Source organism: Puntigrus tetrazona, chromosome 1 (assembly GCF_018831695.1).
Source record: "Puntigrus tetrazona isolate hp1 chromosome 1, ASM1883169v1, whole genome shotgun sequence".
Lineage (NCBI taxonomy): Eukaryota > Metazoa > Chordata > Actinopteri > Cypriniformes > Cyprinidae > Puntigrus > Puntigrus tetrazona.
In genome coordinates this window covers 27,805,837-27,825,258 of record NC_056699.1, presented here as the reverse complement: position 1 = coordinate 27,825,258, position 19,422 = coordinate 27,805,837, and the positions used below count along the sequence as shown (strand labels likewise).

General features: G+C 44.0%; 1 pseudogene; it reads left to right on the top strand.

Annotated features, from left to right (window-relative positions):
• Positions 1 to 840: 840 nt before the first annotated feature.
• Positions 841 to 19,271, top strand: LOC122352771 (annotated as a pseudogene).
• The last annotated feature ends 151 nt before the right edge of the window (positions 19,272 to 19,422 follow it).

Below are 19,422 nucleotides of genomic sequence, written 5' to 3'. Positions count from 1 at the left end.
TGTGCTTCTCTTTCTACAATAAAAGTCATCAGTCCTTGCGTCACAATGCGTCCCTGGCTACCGACGAATGTAACAATGTACAGTTTAAAGTGAAAATAAGTCATTCTACATTATATAAAATACCACCTGGTGCTAAATGACCTCACTTGTGAGTTACTAACATAAAAAATATATATATATATCTTTTAAAATGAAGTATTTCTGAATAATATTACTTTCGCTCCTGCTCTATAAGGTTGCTGCTTGAGCTTAAACAATATCTGCAAAGTTACAGCAAGTTAAATTGCAAACGGAGACATTGTTTTTTAAAACGACGGGTAAGACTGTGGTCCTCCTCAGGTCTGTTAAATCACTAACCCAGAAAGCCCGCCTGCACTGCTTTAAAGAGGAAGAAAATAGATGTGAAGCGCGAGACTTTATTCTGAGATTTCTAATGAATTCACGAAATGTTCTACAGCAGTGTTTTTTTCATCGCATAATCAAAGCATATTAAAAGTTCTAAATATGAGACAACGACAAAGACACAAAAAACGCAGCATTAGAAGTCAGTTTAAGATTTGCATAAAGGTTTAAAGCGGTTCACTGGCCTCTTATCAGCACACAAAAGAGGAAGAGAAACTGTGCAAAACTGAAATTTTTCATCTTAAAAGCTCCCATAAAACTCAATGAATTTTTAAAAAAGCATTTCTTCCCTATGAAGGAACTCACTATCTGTGGACAGTCCTGTCTGAGGAATGAAAAGCTCCACTGCATATGAACGTCGCTTTGAAAATATGAAAAACGTTGCATCTTGTTCTCCCATCTCTTTTCACTTCCTCTTTTTTTCTTATTTTCTTGTGTTATAAAAAGTACTCTTCCAGTTAATTTAATCAGTGTTGGTCTCGAAGCAGAAACTGAGGGTAAAATGTACTTGAAAAGGGGAAGATAAAGCGTTGTCCTCAAGAGAAATCGTCTTATGATTGTAAATTTCCGCCTCGCTGTATTGCTTCGAACCTTAAAGACGGTAAGAAAACGTCTATGTTTGTAGTTTATTCATACGAATTTGGAAAGAAAATTAAGAAATGTCATTGTCTGTATATGTTCACACTGCATTAGAAAATGCTCAGTTGTTGCATGGATAAAATTAAAATTCTAAAGATTTGCTAAAATGATTTCTGATGCATATATACTTGCTGCATGTTCTAGGACTTGTCACAATATATATTGCTTCCGCTTTGCTTCTATTAGTAAAAACACCTTCTAAATGATTACATAAATATAAAAATCATCACCATCAAAAAGGTTACTCTTTTTAAGGTGTCTTTGTTACAATGTAATTATGCATTTGAGCATTATTATTTATCTACATGTACTTACGACATGGTTAGGATTAGGATTACTTGCATCTAATTAAACATAATGTACTGTTAATTTAAAAGGATCCCCATTTTCCACATGTTGATATAATTCTCATTGGTAGTGTAAAACCTTTCTACCTTGTCAGAATCAATTTACGTTTTTAGTAACTTCATCTGATTTACGCAGCAAACATATTTTGCTCGTTATTATAAAAAACCTACAGTAGAACTGAGCTGCTGTTGTTGATTCTATTGGGATGTCTACAGGAAGTCACAAGTTTATTTATGTTGTTCCTGTTGAAACCGTGTGTACGGACGTCGCTTCACATTACTAACAGATCACCGTCCACTTACCACCATGCTCTGATTCTCTGTCGCGTGAAGGAGATGGTGTCCGCAGGAACCTATCAAAGATTCAAAAAATGTATTAAAACCATATCTCACAAGGAAGGAGGAACTCTCACTGATGCTGGACTGTTCCACCAAATATGAGACCTGCAAACCTGCATGTCCTAAAATCTCCACGTCTCCCACCTTTACGCCCTGGTCAAGGCCCGAAGGCCCCATCGTGGGACCATTTGAGGGACGAATGTTCCTGGTGGTCTTTGACGCACACTCAAAATGGTTGATGTGATGGATTCTACAATATCATTCAAGATGGTTCAAGTTCTGCGTGGTCTATTCAGTCTCTACAGTGTGCCTGAGATTTTAGTTAGAGACCATGGCCCACAATTTAAAGTTGATCTGTAAAGTATGTAAAGTTATTAGAATGTCTAGAAGTGTTACATCTTTTTAAAATGAGTAGTTTGCTGAATACGTGTGGTACTCTAATTGTTATTTCTTGAGCTGAATTAATATTAAAAGAAGAAGAAAAACACGGTGTAGACTGATTTAAGAAGCGAGGAGGTGGTGTAATGTACATGAGGGGTGTGACTAGCCTTGCGCCTGTAGTTATCTTTAACAGACTTCAGAAGATGCTTTTGCTAAACCAGCACATAAACGGTACTTTAATTAAAAATCTGTAATATTGAATTGATACACAGCAAAATCCCTGGTGTTAAATGAACACTGCTGGGTGTCTATATGTGTCCACAGTACAGACTGTTAAAAGTAACACTGAAGTAGTGTGAAAGTTAATAAGGCAATTAAGAGATTCGTCATTATAATTCAGTTACAGCAGCCAAACACTATGTAATATTATAAAGTCAAGGGTCGAGAGACCAAATAAAATAAACACTGATCAGTGTAAAGGTAACTAAAATTGTAATTTTTTTCTTTGGTGATTCTGCTTGTTAACATCAGGTGAAATTGTGCATTGATTGTGTTGCAGGGGTCGCTGAGATGGCGTCGGTCCGAATCGCTCGTCCTCTTCATCTGATCTTTTTGCTCATGATTAATGGTGAGTCAGAACTGCTTATGCTTTTCAACATTCTCCAGCTCTACATATACCGGTTATTAATTTTAATAATAATTTAAAAATATATATTTTCAGATGTTTTCGGTGATTATTGGGGTGTCAGATACAGTCCTTCACACATCTGTGCTCTAAAACACTCATCAGTGATAATGAGATGCACTTATACATACCCTTCTGGATATAAGATCGAGAAAGCGTTCTGGTTCAAAAACCCTGTAAAGGATGAAGAGCCTCCAGATCTGTCTGAGGACCCTGAATACAGTCAGAGGTTTCAGTATCTGGGAGATAAACAGAAGAGCTGCACCATGAGACTGAGTCATGTGACACAGAAAGATGAACACAAGTACTATTTCAGATTCATCACTGATAAATCTGATGGAAAATGGACTGGTGAACCAGGAGTGACTCTTACTGTTTTAGGTGACTCTGATGAGGTTTCTCTCTTCTTGAATAATAATCAGTGTATGATATAATGTGTGTGTTGTGTTCAGATCTTCAGGTGGAGTCTCCTGAGAGAGTGACAGAGGGAGATTCAGTCCGTCTGACATGTAAAGCAGCTGCGCTCTGACTGACAGAGCAACATTCATCTGGTACAGAAACTCACAGCCATTAACTGAGAGAAGAGACAGAAACAATATACTCCTGCTGCAGTCAGTCAGAAGAGAGGATGCAGGCAGATATAGCTGTGCTCTACAGGAACACACTTACATCTCTCCTGAGGTTCATCTCAATGTCATGTGTGAGTACAGATTCAATCATATTTCTTGAGTAAATATATTGAAACACACAGATAATTCATACAACAGAATCAAAATTAGAAATTCAAAATACAAAAATCTGTATAATGCCCAAAGAGAGTCTCTATAAACTCTTAAGCTGATAGAAACCAAATTCCAACACCTAAACTGTAGAAACTCATAACCTTTTTTGTAGACCCACCCAGGAACGTCTCAGTGTTCATGAATGGATCTGGTGAAATAGTGGAGGGAGATTCAGTGACTCTGATCTGCAGCAGTGATTCAAACCCACCTGCAGAAATCAGCTGGATTAAAAGAGGAAAGATTATAGGATCTGGAAGAATCTACAACATCTCAAAGATCAGATCTGATCACAGTGAAGAATACAAGTGCAAGTCCAGAAATGAACATGGAGAGAAATACTCTGAAGCTGTGACTTTAAATGTCATGTGTGAGTAATTGGTTAATTTGTTGCATTGTGTATATATATATATAACGGTTATACACACACACACACACAATAATGTGAACTGATATTTTAATATATTATAACATGACAAATGTTTAAACTGAGAAGTTGTACACTTTTTATCCACTAAATAAGTTTCAAATTTGATGCCTGCTAGGATTTTTTAAAAGTTGGCATGAGGCAAAGGGCTGAAAAGGAAGATATTTTTAGAACTAATTGATCTATCAGTACGTTTCTCCTTTCAAAACTGGCAGTTGATTATCAGTTGTTTATGCTTCAAATGAAATAAAGGAAAAACTATGTGTCTGTGGTGCTTTCAGAACTGATTCACGGTATCCTGAGAAGATCTTTGGCTAAAACTAGCTAATGTTAAAATGAGTGAATCCATGCTAATGTACAAGCCTAAATAGCAGACTTTTCTCACTTCTTGTACAGTGTAGTTCAAAAACACATAAACACAGTTACGTCTAGGTCAGTTAAGATAATTCACATCAGGCCTGTAGCATAAAAGGATGTCGAAGGCTGTTTCTCAGAGGAAGGCTACATACTCCAGAGGCTGCATTTGCAAGCTACATACATCATGAAGGCTGTTTTTTTTTTTAATTAACTGAGCATTTTATTTATGAGTGAGAAGCACATTGCAACACTTCATATTTAACTAAGAATAATGGGCAAATATAACTAGTAGTGAACAACAAGTAAGATCTCCTTTATGACGTATGCAGCCAAATGTGATCTCTGAAAGATGCAGCCTTCCGTTTGAGAAATGGCTTAAAAGAGACAGAGTTTCTCAGAAGTAAAGATGGGCAGAGGCTCACCAAACTGTGAAAGCATCTCTAATGGTATGGGGTGCATAAGTGCATATGGTATGACCAGTTTACATGTTTTGGAAGGTGCTATGAATTCTGAAAGGTATATAAAGGATTTAGGCAACATATGCTCCCCTCCAGATGATGTCTATTTCAGGGAAGGCTTTGTGTATTTCAGCAGAACAATGCAAACCACATACTACAGGTATTACAACAGCATGGCTTCATAATAGAGAACCATTGCTTAATTGGTCTGCTGCGGTCCAGATATTTCATTAATCATTAATCATTAAATTAAAAATATGTCAGAGATGACTACAAACTCTTAAGCTGCTAGAAAGCAAATTCCAACACCTAAACTGTAGAAACTCATAACCTTTTTTGTAGACCCACCCAGGAACGTCTCAGTGTTCATGAATGGATCTGGTGAAATAGTGGAGGGAGATTCAGTGACTCTGATCTGCAGCAGTGACTCAAACCCACCTGCAGAAATCAGCTGGATTAAAGGAGGAACAACTGTAGGATCTGGAAGAATCTACAACATCTCAAAGATCAGATCTGATCACAGTGAAGAATACAAGTGCAAGTCCAGAAATAAACATGGAGAGAAATACTCTGAAGCTGTGACTTTAAACATCATGTGTGAGTTAATTGTGGTTCAATAACTGTTATCAAACAGATTAGAGGGTGAACATGAGGGTTGTAAAACATGAATGTAAAACTTAATTTGTCTGTTTTAGACCCACCCAGGAACGTCTCAGTGTTCATGAATGGATCTGGTGAAATAGTGGAGGGAGATTCAGTGACTCTGATCTGCAGCAGTGATTCAAACCCACCTGCTCTGAACTTCTTCTGGTTTAAGGAGAATCAAAGCTCATCTGTTGGATCTGGACAGAGTTTCAGTGCACTACAGAGTGGACGCTTCTACTGTGAGGCTCACAATCAACACGGATCTCAGAGATCAGACGCTGTTTCTGTCACTGTACATGGTGTGTATCAATCACTGAGTCATTCTGTGACTAGACAAATATTTCTGCTACTGATGAGCTAGGAGAAGAAGAAAATGTGTGATGGTGGGGGGTATGAATAAAGAATTATAATATATAATTTAGAACCTGAATATTTATTAAGAACCTGATGTTAACAAGGTGTTTACTTTAATTAGGGTCTTGACTTTTTAATTTTACATTTTATTTGGGCTGCTATAATTGAATTATAACAGCCAGACCTTTGCAAAGTTGAAAGTCATCAGATGGTGATGATTATATTTTAGCATAATCATTATTTGACATAAATCACTAAACTCATTTAGAGTCTAATCTCTGAGTTAAATTTCCTTTTATTGTTTCCTTTGTAGGGTTTTCACACCTAATTTTAATTATGATAATTATGAATTGTCATTTGAATCAGCTCTCAATTCAAGTTTGGGGAATTGAATCTTAAAAGATTCAAGTCAGTATGTAATTCAAATATACCTTTAAATCACCTAATGCGTCCAGCGTTTTAGGGCAATTTAAATGTATGTTACCAATATGAATTTACTCTGTGATCAGCAAAATAAATCAATTGGATTCTTCGCTTTACCTCGAGCAGGTAACAACGGATCTGGGCATGAGTTTGACTTTCCAGTTACATAACACACAAACAAGAATTCGTAATAATGAAACACAATTTATTAAACAGTACCTACTATTTGACAAGACTACACTGAGAAGACTAAACATAAACACACACACACACATGCATTCATACACACATTCACGGGTTGGAAGGGAAATGGATAATTGTCTGTCCAAAGTCTGTTAGCTAGTTCTGAGATCGCACTAAGAGCACCAACAAAGCAAAGTTAGGTTTAGCCTCGCTTCTATGTGTCTGCGCCAATTCAGTAGAGACGGAAAGGTAGTTTTACCACTCGGCGTGTCTGGGGAAATCCCGGCGTGCTGATTGGGCAGGCTCGTCCTGGGATGACGTGGTCGGGCTTTCCGGGCCGTTTGAATGAAGTCTCTCTAGCTTGGTGGTTCGCTTTGGATGAACCGGGTTGGTTATGAAAAGGGCAGTGAGTGTCCGTGGAGTGATGTGACGGAGCGGACCGGAGTCGAGGGTATCGGGTCGTTCTGGTTCGGAGTCTTCTGACTTCTCCAAGTTCAAAGTTTCTCTGTTTCCTTGGCGATTCCTGCAGCGACCGAATTCCCCTCCGGTGGTTCCGAAGAGTTCTTCTCGACTCGACTCCGACTCCGATTCTTCTCGTTCTCAACTCAACTCAGAGAGCTCTGTTCCCTGCGTTTTGAGGTGCAAATTTTGGGCCGTGCCCTGGGCAGTTGTCCAATCCGAGGTCGAAGGCGTGTCCACGCCTGCTTTCGACTCGGTTTCGTGCATACTTTATCCCAGTTAGAATTGACATTCTGCACTTCTGTTCCCTATCAAAAGCTTATAAGTGGAATACACTGTTGTGCATTGCACAAACACATATATTCATTCATCACGATATTGGAAACATCGTAGCTTCAATTTGATATCAAACATGCATTATCTAGCGCTTATGGAACGCTCTCTGTTAGAGGATTATTTAAAGAGTATATAGCGGTTCCTACATACATCCCAAAACATTTATTAAGCAGTTATTTACAGATGAACCTTTATTCGTTTGAAAGGAAGGCATTTAGATTGTTCGCTTAGTGGTTTTATGTGTGTCCTGGCAGTTCCTTTATTGTAGCGAAAAGGAAAAGGCGCGCTTTTAAGGAATGTATGTTGGGACAGAGCAACCCTCCCTGGGGGGGTTGAAAGTGTGAGGCTGTCCTGACCACGTTGATTCACCGCGGGAGTCTTATCACCTTTTGACTTGGTGGCTTGGTAGAACTGGTCCCAGATCAGTGCGCAGAACGAGTTATCGTGCTGTCGACCAGATGTTGCAGTTTCAATCATCCCAATCTTGACGTGGGTACTCTCGATTGGTCGAGCTCACTGCAGCGACAGTCCCTTGAGAATGTTTGGTAGACGTTGCGGCGCTCTGCATCGCTCGGCTGACCATCTTGATTGCCTTTATGGTCCGGGGTGCGGAGGATGCGCGATTTTACGACCTGGTTCTAGAGCGATTCCCCCTTTTATGGTTTGTGTCTGTTCATCGAGGCCCCACATATCCCCCTTTTGCGCGATGAGGTTCCCGCCATAACGCCATCGGGCACTGGAACAATGGACAGAGAGAACAGACATCCACAAACAACATTTCCATCGCTAACTGAACTGTGGTGCAGAAATTTGGAATTTGGGCAGATCGGGTGAGAAACTTGATACGACATTTGCGCTCAATCTATGGACTTGGTGCGGGGAGTCAATCTTATTGTCAGGACCTGACGTGAGAGAATGGTTAAGGGTGTTCCTGTAAAAGGGCCTAGAGGGGAAAAGGGAAACAGAGAGGGAAAGAGAAGGGAAAAGACAACACATAAGGGACACAAGGACATTGAGTGAGGTTAGGACAACAAACAATGGTCACATGTGTGGAGAAACTCCTTGTTACTAGAGTGTTGGTTCTAGCAGTGCGGTGAAGGAGCGTGTAGGTGTTGTGCTTGAAAACCTGGCTATGTGTTTCCCTAGTGGGTGAGGAATTACATCAGTGAGGTGCGATAGTCGGTCTGTGTCAGTGGGTTTGGTCTCCCCCTTTCCTTGTCTCTTGGAGCCCTGGTGCCTCTTTATCTGGTTCCGTGTACCCATCGCAGGGCTGGCTCGCTGCGCCCCTGTCGAATCTTGATTCGGTAGGCAACAGGTGACAGTTTGTCTACGATTTCGTGGGGTCCCGTCCAGTGAGGTAGGAACTTCTTTGACAATCGATGAGGGGTGTTTGGCCGTGGCTGGGCGAAACTGTAGTACCACACTTTGTCTCCGACCTCAAGTTCCTGATATGAGGCCTTCCTGTCATAGTAAGCCTTACGACCTTCCGCGCTGCTTTGGAGTTGTTGCTGTGCAAAGGCGAAAGTCGTTCTCAGGTGCTGATGCAACTCTTCTAGGTACTGGTGCGTGGTGTAGGCAGTGACAAGGTTCATGTCACCGGGTTGGTCCAGCAGGTGTAAGGGTAGTGGCATGCGTCTCCCCGTCATCATTTCGAATGGGGGTACTCCGGTGGACCGGTGAGGAGTGGACCTGATGGCCATTAGTACCAGGGGAAGTTTGACATCCCAATCCTTCTGATTGGCGGACACGCATTTTCTTCAGCATGCTGACCACTGTCTTGTTGGCACGCCCACCTGTCCAGAAGAGATTGGGTGGTGGCTTATGTGCAGCTTGGCTTGCACACCCAGGAGTTTCCACATTTCTTGCATGAGCTCAGCGGTGAAGTGAGTTCCTCGGTCTGAATTGACACTCAAGGGCATTCCAAATCTTTTGAGAATATGGTTCATCAAGAGGTAGGCTGTTGTTTCTGCCGTGTCATTCGGAGCTGGGGGCACTCTATCCACTTTGTGAACTCGCAGACCACGTTAAGGAAGTACTTGTTACCTCGTGTTGACCGTGGCAGGGGTCCTACCCAGTCTATTTGGAGGCCTGACCATGGGAAGGTCATTCCTTTCCTTTGCAGTGGTGCGCGGTGATTTGCATTCGCCGGTTGAAACTGGCAACAGACCAGGCATCCTTTCACGTATTCCGCCACGTCTTGCTGCATGCCAGGCCAGTATACCACCTGTTTGAGTGTCTCATAGGTGGCCTTGGCGCCATGGTGTCCAGCGCATGGTGCATCGTGGGCGTGGTCAACATTATCCCCTTTGGCTCTGAGGCACTACGAGCCATGGCGTAGCGAGTGGCTCAGGGACATACGTGAGAACGCCGTCTTTGAGATGCAGCATGTGCTTGATGGAGTGCAGGTGGCGGAGGTCAGAGGAGGTGGCTAGGTTGAAGGCAGAAACGTGGGCGGTAGCTGGGTCAGAAATGTGTGCACTGATGGTTTGCAGTGCTGGATCCGACGCTTGAAGGGTACTGAGATCGTCAGCAGCAAACTGTGGCGAGATGGAGATACGGGAGGAGGTGGGGATCGCAACGCCAGTGGCGTGTAGGCGGCGGGTGATGGCTGCCACAGCTGGGTTGGGTGGGTGGGAATGGAGCGCCCAGGACTCTCCATGTAATGCACCTGCTTTAGCGAGGCATCTGTTTGGTCGTTGAAGTCTTTGTCGTGGTTCTTGCTGCTTGAACTTGAAATTGCTTGTGACCTTGACATTGCCTCGGCGGTCTGTAAACGGGCAGTGGTGTCTGTGGCTTGGCACTGCAACTCCTGAACGTTTACTGACTGGAAGGGCAGAGGTTCACGGACTTGTGTCCACAACTTCAAGTGCTTAAAGTCTATTAGTGGCTTAAAGCGATTAAGCAGGTCCTTTCCGATTAGCAGTGGGTAAGTCTTTAGGGGTGAGATGTAGACTGGGTGGATGAGGTTCATCGGACCCACAGTTAGGTGAATCGGGGCCACCTGTGTCAGTTGTAGGCCCGTGTGGGAGTATACTTGAAGGTTCAGCTCACATCTTTGAAGTTTGAGGGGGCCATTTAATGTCTTTGCTCCTTCCTGGATTTTTCCGAGGAGTTCTGCTGACATTAGTGTGATGTCAGCTCCTGTGTCCAGAAGGGCTTCGACCCTGATGTGGCGTTCGATGATGACGGAGAGGTAAAACTTTCTTGCTATACCTCTCTCAATGAGATCACCCAGGAGTTGAGGGACTGGAGTTTGGGATGAGATGGGGAGGATATCAGGGCTAATCTGCAGTTCTTCGGACGAGTGGCAGACGACCAGGACAGCACTTTCAGGAACCAGAGTGGTTTCAGCGGCAGGTGTTTGTTGGATGATGCCGTGGTTTGAAGCATCATATGGTGAGTTAGGGGCTAACCTCGATTGCTGGGGTTTCAGGTAGGATTTCGTCCATCTGAAGTTATGGTCATTATGGTTCTTTGAGTGTGCGGGGAGAAGTGCTATTCTCTGTGTCTGGTTGGGTCGGGTGGTCGCTGCTGTCTCGTCCGGCTGCCAGTCAGGCTGAATCCGGCTCTCTTTCTTTTCCCACTTCCAATCTTCCTTCATTTGCTGGAAAAACTCTCTCATCATGCTCTTCATCAGTTCTTGTGAGTAAAAACGGTGATGTCTTTTGCTCTTGTGTGGATTCAGTTTGAAAGTTCTTTCGCCGAGTCCTTGGGCTGGTTGCTCCAGGGTGTGTTTGTGCTCTACCCATGGAGGTTCCGTCGCCATCCCAGGAGCTCTTCCCCTTTGGTTTCTAAAGGAGGTTGACTGATTCCACGATCTCTCCCACTGACCTTCCTGCGGTCTTGAACTGTCCCATGACTTTTCCCAGTGGCGCCCAGGCGAGCGCTGTCGCTCACGTGGTCCATCCCAGCGGCCGCTTTCTCTGATTGGGTCTGGTACCTGCGTGGAAGTCTTGCTCTCGGTTGACACGCTCCACTCTTTTCTTGACGGCTTGAAGCTGTCTTGATGTTGGGCACCCTCTAGAGGCAGTCCGTGACTTTGTGTGTTGAAGTCGAGGACTGTCGGAGCTTTAGTGCCTTTCTCTGCAGCCATCTTTTGTTTGCTGTAGGCTTTGTGTGCTGGAGTCCGCAGCTGCTGAATGGTCATTGTGCGCGAACATGCAAGCACGCCCTAGATGGTGGCTTACCCCAGGATGTAGGTTCCTGAGGAAGAGAGTCTTAAAGTTCATGTCCTGTTCCATTTCGGGCTCGTTATGAGTTCCAGTATGCTCTCCTGAGTCGGCTGTAGTAGGCTTGCGGAGACTCATGACGGCCTTGTCTGATCTCCAGGGCGGCTACTAGTCCTTGTTCTGACTCTGGGTCATCAAATTCATTGATGAGAGCCTCTCGAGAGCAGGTGGTAATCAGCCTTTGTCTGGGCTGGTTGCCGGTCCAGGAAGCTGCGTACATCAGGGCTGGATGTTGCTCGCAGTAAATAGAGTCTATCTTTATCAGTGACGTGAGGTCTTACTTCCAGATGGAATTCGACGTCCTGTAGATAGGTTTGAACGTCTGGACTACTTGGCACACCTGGGGTGAACTTGACGATGTTCCTGGCGATCTTGTCGAGATCTTTTAGGTCCAGGCCGTGTGATGCTCTTTGGCTGGCTGGGTCCGCTTTCTCTTGGCCTTCTCGCGAGGTATGTCTCTTCAGAGGGAGCTGGTGAGTGTTTCAGCATCGCCTCTTTCCCCTTTGTTCACTTGCCTGTACAAGCACGGAGACCCGGTCCTACTTGGCAGGGGTGACGTTGGTGCCTCTCGTGTCCTCGGTGGCTCAGCGCAGGTCGTAGGCGTGTCTGAGTTCCTCCTTGACACCGCCGGATTCCTCTTTGACGTAGTCCAGCTGTTGTTCTAGGCGGCTGATCTGATTCCTTGACTCGCTCAAGTGAGCTTCGAGGGCTTTGATTCTGCCGGCCTTGTCTCTAATGTCAGTCTTTGCCTTCTCCAGTAGCTGTTCTGCGTACTGGAGGTTGTTGGCAGCATTGTCAAAGTTTTTTTGGTTTGTTTCACCTCTTGTGTGGAAGCTGCTAGCAAGGCTTTGAGCGTGGTAATCTCCTCTGGGTCCTTTCTCTCCTCATCCAGCTTTTCCTGTAGTTCCTGAGCCTCCAGTTCCAGCTGTTTGATGCGTCGCTGTGCGCATGTCAGCTCCTGTTGGAGATCGGCGGCGTGCCTGTCACTCAGTTTGAGGGTAGCGATGAGGGTGTGACTTAGGGAGCAGGTGATCTTTGCTAGCTCTTTGTGGTTGTAGCCTTGGCTTGGGTCCTGTTCCATTAGGCTCAAGTAGGTTGTTATCCAGCTGTTCCTGGGTCTGACGCTTTAGTGTTTCCGCGGCCTTGGGTAGGAGGCTGCTGGTTGCAACACTTAGCCATGTTTCCAGGTCTTCCCAGTGACCAACGTTGTCTGCTGTGTGAGACATGTTTTGGTGCGGCGAGGGGGAACGTGACTGACACAGACCTGGAAGAAAATAACAACCAAACAAGGCAGAACAGACAACAGCAAGGAAAGACAGAGGTGTAGATGTTTGGTGTCAGTTGATGCTAAATGTGAGGTGTCAGGTGGGTGTGGTTCTCTGTGACTGTAATCCTCTGGTGGGTGTGCTTCTAACTGGCGTTTCTGGGGAGACAATTAGTAACCACACACAGGACGACAGAGAACAGAAGACAACACAGAACAGGAAGAAGGGATAGCTGGGCGTTTCGTTCTCCTGTAACAGGCGGTCCTTGCTTCTTTTCTTCTCCTTTTTTTTTTTTTAGAAGGAGGAGCTACCTGTAAGAGACGTAAGAGAGGGAGATAGAGAGGGAGAGAGAGAGAGAGAGAGAGAGACAGAGAGGGGGAGGTAACACACTCTTTCCTGGTCAAGGAAGGAGGGGGTTAGGCTCTATCACTGTCTCTTTTCCCTAAGTTAGAGGATGCTTTTAGGAGTTTCTAAATGGGGATTTCTAAGTACTAAGACTGCGATTGCCATTAGAATCTCCTCCGGGCGAGGATAAAACAATAGCAATGACAGTGTTAGCTTTTAGTTGGTTAGATTGACTCCGTGCACCAAGTAGATTGTTCCTGGGGTCGTGTTTACGATTCCTCGTCGATCGACTTTGGTTTCGCTGGGTAGGATAACACGCTGAGAAGGGAAGGTTTGTGAGCATGAACAATTTGAAACAATGTCGCTGTTTCACCCGATACTGATCAGAAATGTCTCAAATTAAATTCTTTGCTTTCCTGGTTCCCACAGGTGCGATCTCAGAAGCAGCAGCAGCAGTCAGATCAGAGGAGAGGAACAAGAAGGGAGAGAAGAGAGAGTTGCTTACACTGTAAACAAAGTTGACAAAGTGTGATGCTGTTAAGCCTGATACCTAATGGTTGGTTTTACTATGTTGGTGTGATGAGTTAAGTCACCTGAGGGTTGAATAGGCCCTAACCTACTTATGGGTGTCGCCAAATGGGTTTTAGCAAAAGGGGTTTAGACCTAGGCTTTGGTGATGAGGGCGATTAACCCGTCCGGAGTACAGCGTGTGGCTCCCGTCTGGGCGCCCTGTGCTCCTGTAAGGTCAATCAGACTTCTGTCCGACAGTATTGCAGTGAGCCTCTCAAACAGAGTCGGCTTTTGACACAAAGGTGCGGGCCCACGGTGGAGGTGTGTCAACGGCTGGCTTGGACTGACAAGGCTGCGGGGCAGAGCCCTGGGTTACTGATCGGTTTCCCCGATTCAGCAGCTGACAGGGTGGTTTACCCGAGCCTCCGTCCAGGTCAGCTCGTGTTGACTCCTCCTCCGTTACACAATTGCTGATGCCTGCTGCGGGTTCACTTACAATGCTAGGACAGAGAGGCCTGGCTTGCCCCCAGCTGGCACAAGGTCACGTTCAAACGGGGTCCTCACTCGCTGTGACACCTCCGAGACAACCGTCACTGCACCAACCTAGCACTAGGGAAGTGCTAGCTGCTAAGCCCTAAGCAAGGGAGAGACCCTGTAAAGAGGATTGAGAGGGAGGCACTCAACTGTACACACCAACGTAACTGCAAATGACTTGAAATTTCTATTTGGTAGCGATAATTAATGATCAAACTTCCTGAGGAGTCAAGTCTGAATTAATCACTAAGTATCTTCTGCAATAGAATCCGGGGTACTATGCCTGGAATAGTAAACGGAAGTTCAAGTCGATTATAATTGAAAATTTATGATATTGGTATTAAATTATAAAGCAATTATAATTAAATAAATCCACAAAATAGCAATTATGGAGGAGCCACCTAATTTGCTAAATCTGAAATTAAAATTCCAAACCAGGGATTATATTTAAGTGATGTGTTATCACGACTATAAAGGCAATTATAATTAACCAAATCACCAGCTGAAATTAAAATTTTCAATCAATAACGGCAGTTAATAATTGAAATTCAATGCAATTATCATCAAAGTATTCGAGCAATTATAATCAAATGGATCAGCAAATATTGTTGCAATTTATGAATATGAACCTAATGCATTTAGTAAATGACATTAAGGTTTCACATTAGCAATGCTAGAAAATTGGTAATATTTCCTGATCTCATTAAATTAATAAAAGCAGTTATACTTGTTGATGGCAATGTATCATTGAAATGCTAAGGGTAAGAAAAAAAACGTTTCTTGTTAATACCAACGGTTATGGCAGTTCAAACATTTGTCAACATTCTTCTCGGTAAGGGAAAGGTGAGGAAAAGGAATAAACGTGAAGGGGAAAGGAGGAGGAAGCCCACTATTGTGGTTCCGCGCGTTCGATGGAACTCAACACGCCATAAACACACGGCATTCAACTCAATGGACGACAGAGGTCTAAGCGCTATCCTGATGCTAACAGTTTGCATAGGTTTCAATGCCAACACATTAGATTCAGGTATCCTAGCCTCTGTTCACAAACTTCAAATATGGCGCCGGAGGACTGCGCTTGCGCACTTTGAGGTTAACTCGAAACGGCGTCCTAGGACTTCCGCGTCGTTACTATGGATACGTGCAATTCGCTATTGTGCGAGTTCGCCCACCGAAATGACGGCGCATTTCGCAACGAGTAAACTCGATCAGCTTCGTCTAGCACTGACAACTTCACTTGCTAAAAGTGAGGCACTTTTACATGCATATACTGCAATTAAACAATGACGTCATCGGACCGCGGCGGGTCTGCACAGTTTATTCACTTGATCAAGAATTTTCTTCTCCCATATACTTCGCGTTTCTGACGCTCTCTGCGTTACGCTTCGGTTTCACTTCTTCCAGTGACTAAATGGCCAAGGATTACTTAGTTAGCTACTTCTAAGCTCTTGCCAGGGAGGAAATAGATTCATATGACAGTGGAACTCGCACTGTCATAGATTAACAAAGGCCTTATGGAAAATAAACAAGGAACACGCTTGCTTTTTCCCTCGACGCGCTCTAACGCGGATCTCTGTCTCTATGGACAAATATTATGATTACTGCAGTTTTCAAAATCTTCACAAATCACACGCTTTCACGTGTTCGCATGTCAAAATAGAGGTACGAAATAACAGCAATTTGTCTCTGTGTCTTAATCTATTCTTCCGGAAAAAATAGAAAAACCACGAAATCACGAATCACAAATTTATGAATTATGAACTGAAAATCAAATCTTGCCCGCCTTGATTCTCCACCATTATATGTAGGGTTTTCACACCTAATTTTAATTATGATAATTATGAATTGTCATTTGAATCAGCTCTCAATTCAAGTTTGGGAATTGAATCTTAAAAGATTCAAGTCAGTATGTAATTCAAATATACCTTTAAATCACCTAATGCGTCCAGCGTTTTAGGGCAATTTAAATGTATGTTACCAATATGAATTTACTCTGTGATCAGCAAAATAAATCAATTGGATTCTTCGCTTTACCTCGAGCAGGTAACAACGGATCTGGGCATGAGTTTGACTTTCCAGTTACATAACACACAAACAAGAATTCGTAATAATGAAACACAATTTATTAAACAGTACCTACTATTTGACAAGACTACACTGAGAAGACTAAACATAAACACACACACACACATGCATTCATACACACATTCACGGGTTGGAAGGGAAATGGATAATTGTCTGTCCAAAGTCTGTTAGCTAGTTCTGAGATCGCACTAAGAGCACCAACAAAGCAAAGTTAGGTTTAGCCTCGCTTCTATGTGTCTGCGCCAATTCAGTAGAGACGGAAAGGTAGTTTTACCACTCGGCGTGTCTGGGGAAATCCCGCGTGCTGATTGGGCAGGCTCGTCCTTGGGATGACGTGGTCGGCTTTCCCGGCCGTTTGAATGAAGTCTCTCTAGCTTGGTGGTTCGCTTTGGATGAACCGGGTTGGTTATGAAAAGGGCAGTGAGTGTCCGTGGAGTGATGTGACGGAGCGGACCGGAGTCGAGGGTATCGGGTCGTTCTGGTTCGGAGTCTTCTGACTTCTCCAAGTTCGAAGTTTCTCTGTTTCCTTGGCGATTCCTGCAGCGACCGAATTCCTCCCGGTGGTTCCGAAGAGTTCTTCTCGACTCGACTCGACTCCGATTCTTCTCGTTCTCAACTCAACTCAGAGAGCTCTGTTCCTGCGTTTTGAGGTGCAAATTTTGGGCCGTGCCCTGGGCAGTTGTCCAATCCCGAGGTCGAAGGCGTGTCCACGCCTGCTTTCGACTCGGTTTCGTGCATACTTTATCCCAGTTAGAATTGACATTCTGCACTTCTGTTCCCTATCAAAAGCTTATAAGTGGAATACACTGTTGTGCATTGCACAAACACATATATTCATTCATCACGATATTGGAAACATCGTAAGCTTCAATTTGATATCAAACATGCATTATCTAGCGCTTATGGAACGCTCTCTGTTAGAGGATTATTTAAAGAGTATATAGCGGTTCCTACATACATCCCAAAACATTTATTAAGCAGTTATTTACAGATGAACCTTTATTCGCTTGAAAGGAAGGCATTTAGATTGTTCGTTTAGTGGTTTTATGTGTGTCCTGGCAGTTCCTTTATTGTAGCGAAAAGGAAAAAAAGCGCTTTTAAGGAATGTATGTTGGGACAGAGCAACCCTCCCTGGGGTTGAAAGTGTGAGGCTGTCCTGACCACGTTGATTCACCGCGGGAGTCTTATCACCTTTTGACTTGGTGGCTTGGTAGAACTGGTCCCAGATCAGTGCGCAGAACGAGTTATCGTGCTGTCGACCAGATGTTGCAGTTTCAATCATCCCAATCTTGACGTGGGTACTCTCGGATTGGTCGAGCTCACTGCAGCGACAGTCCCTTGAGAATGTTTGGTAGACGTTGCGGCGCTCTGCATCGCTCGGCTGACCATCTTGATTGCCTTTATGGTCCGGGGTGCGGAGGATGCGCGATTTTACGACCTGGTTCTAGAGCGATTCCCCCTTTTATGGTTTGTGTCTGTTCATCGAGGCCCCACACCTTTATCATTACTCAGTTAATCACTTAATTACCTCATTAGCTTTATCACTGGATCAGTGTGGATTGTATAAAAACTGGACAGTGTTAATTTAGCACTAAGGATTTCACCACCTGGTGACCAAAGAGTGTGAAACAAGCAGATATATTACAGACAGAGAAGTAAAGTGCAAGGGTCAGAAATTAAAAATCCTGGCATATTTTTATTCCAGCCATGAACTCAGCAGCTGATTTCACCAGAGGAGTCTTTCAAGACACAAACAAGTCTTGAGTCAAATCCCAAGTCCTCAAAGAGTTTTATTGGTTAAAATGTTGTCGACATTATGGAGATCAGTGTTTGCTTTAGTTAGGATAAATAAACAATAAATGCAATTGTGTTGAAATGCAGCTGTACACTATGAATCATGGTCTTGTTTAGTGTGTAAAGATTAAAACATTGTCTTGTCACTTGTCTTCTTGTAGGAAGGAAGTTTCTGTATGCGGTTGCTGGAGTCACTGGAGGACTGGGATGTTTAATCTTTATTACCATCATTGCGTTGCTCGTGTAAGTTTTATGTTGTCTGTCAAGAAACACATTAGTATACCAAGCTTATGTCCTACATTTTAGATTATTCTTTATTACAGGAGGAAAAAACTGAGACCTAATAACGTCGCACAAAATCAGGTAAATCCAATGATCAAAGAGCGTTCAGCAAATGTCATACTCAAAGGTATTCATAATTTTTTGCCATAAGTGAAGTTCTTTTTCTCTTATTTTAGGATGACCTTTATGTGAATGTAGCAGCTCACGGTGGCTCTCCGTCTAAATCTGATGCCGTGAATCAAAACGATGCCCTGTATTCCTTAATTACTCTCAGCAATTTTTCTGACGATACAGAAGAAATCCAGTATGCCACCGTCCTGCATCACAAAGAGGTCAACCAACCGGAAAAGAGCGAAAGCCACTATGATAACATTGGACAATACCAGACTGATGCTTCCCGGAGGTGAGAAACTCAACCTTGGCGTAATAAAACATTCATAGAATCAGAACACGTTTGAGCTCCCTCGAATGCCGTTCGTGCATCGTTCGAGGTTATTTTAGTTGGCCTCAGTAATAACGCAATGCAGTGACGTCTCTGGATATGTTCCTTTGACAGATCTAATGATTGGATGGTGGAGGATCAAGCAGTGATATACAGCACACTCAAATGATCAACGGATCGTGTTGAAATGAATGATCTTCATGTTGGCTTCGCCCAGGTGTGGTGGGAACGTGCTGAAGTGTCATGTCTTCCTTCTAGTTTTACCTAAGAGTTTTTTTTTTTCCCGGTCCTCTGATTCAAGTGTTGCTGAGCTCTTCATGCGGTTTGCATGAAATCTGGAGACCCTCCTGACAAAATATGGGTTCAATTTTAATCTACATTATTTTCGTTAATTGGGTTTGTATGACCCATTTGTCCATGACACCCTTATGGAAAAGACCTGGAATGGAGTCGCGACGTCGCCCGGTATGGCGCAGCCGGGGCCCCGCCATGGAGCCAGGCCTGGGGCCGGGGCCGGCATGCGAGCGCCTGGTGGCCGGGTCTTGCCCCACGGGACCCGGCCGGGCTCAGCCCGAAACAGCGGCGTGGGGCCATCCCCGTGGGCCCACCACCTGCAGGAGGGACCGTAAGGGCCGGTGCCTTGTGGTTTGGGTAGCAGTCGGCGGGGACCTCGACAACCCAACCCCTGGACTCAGAATCTAGTTTTAGGGACATGGAACGTC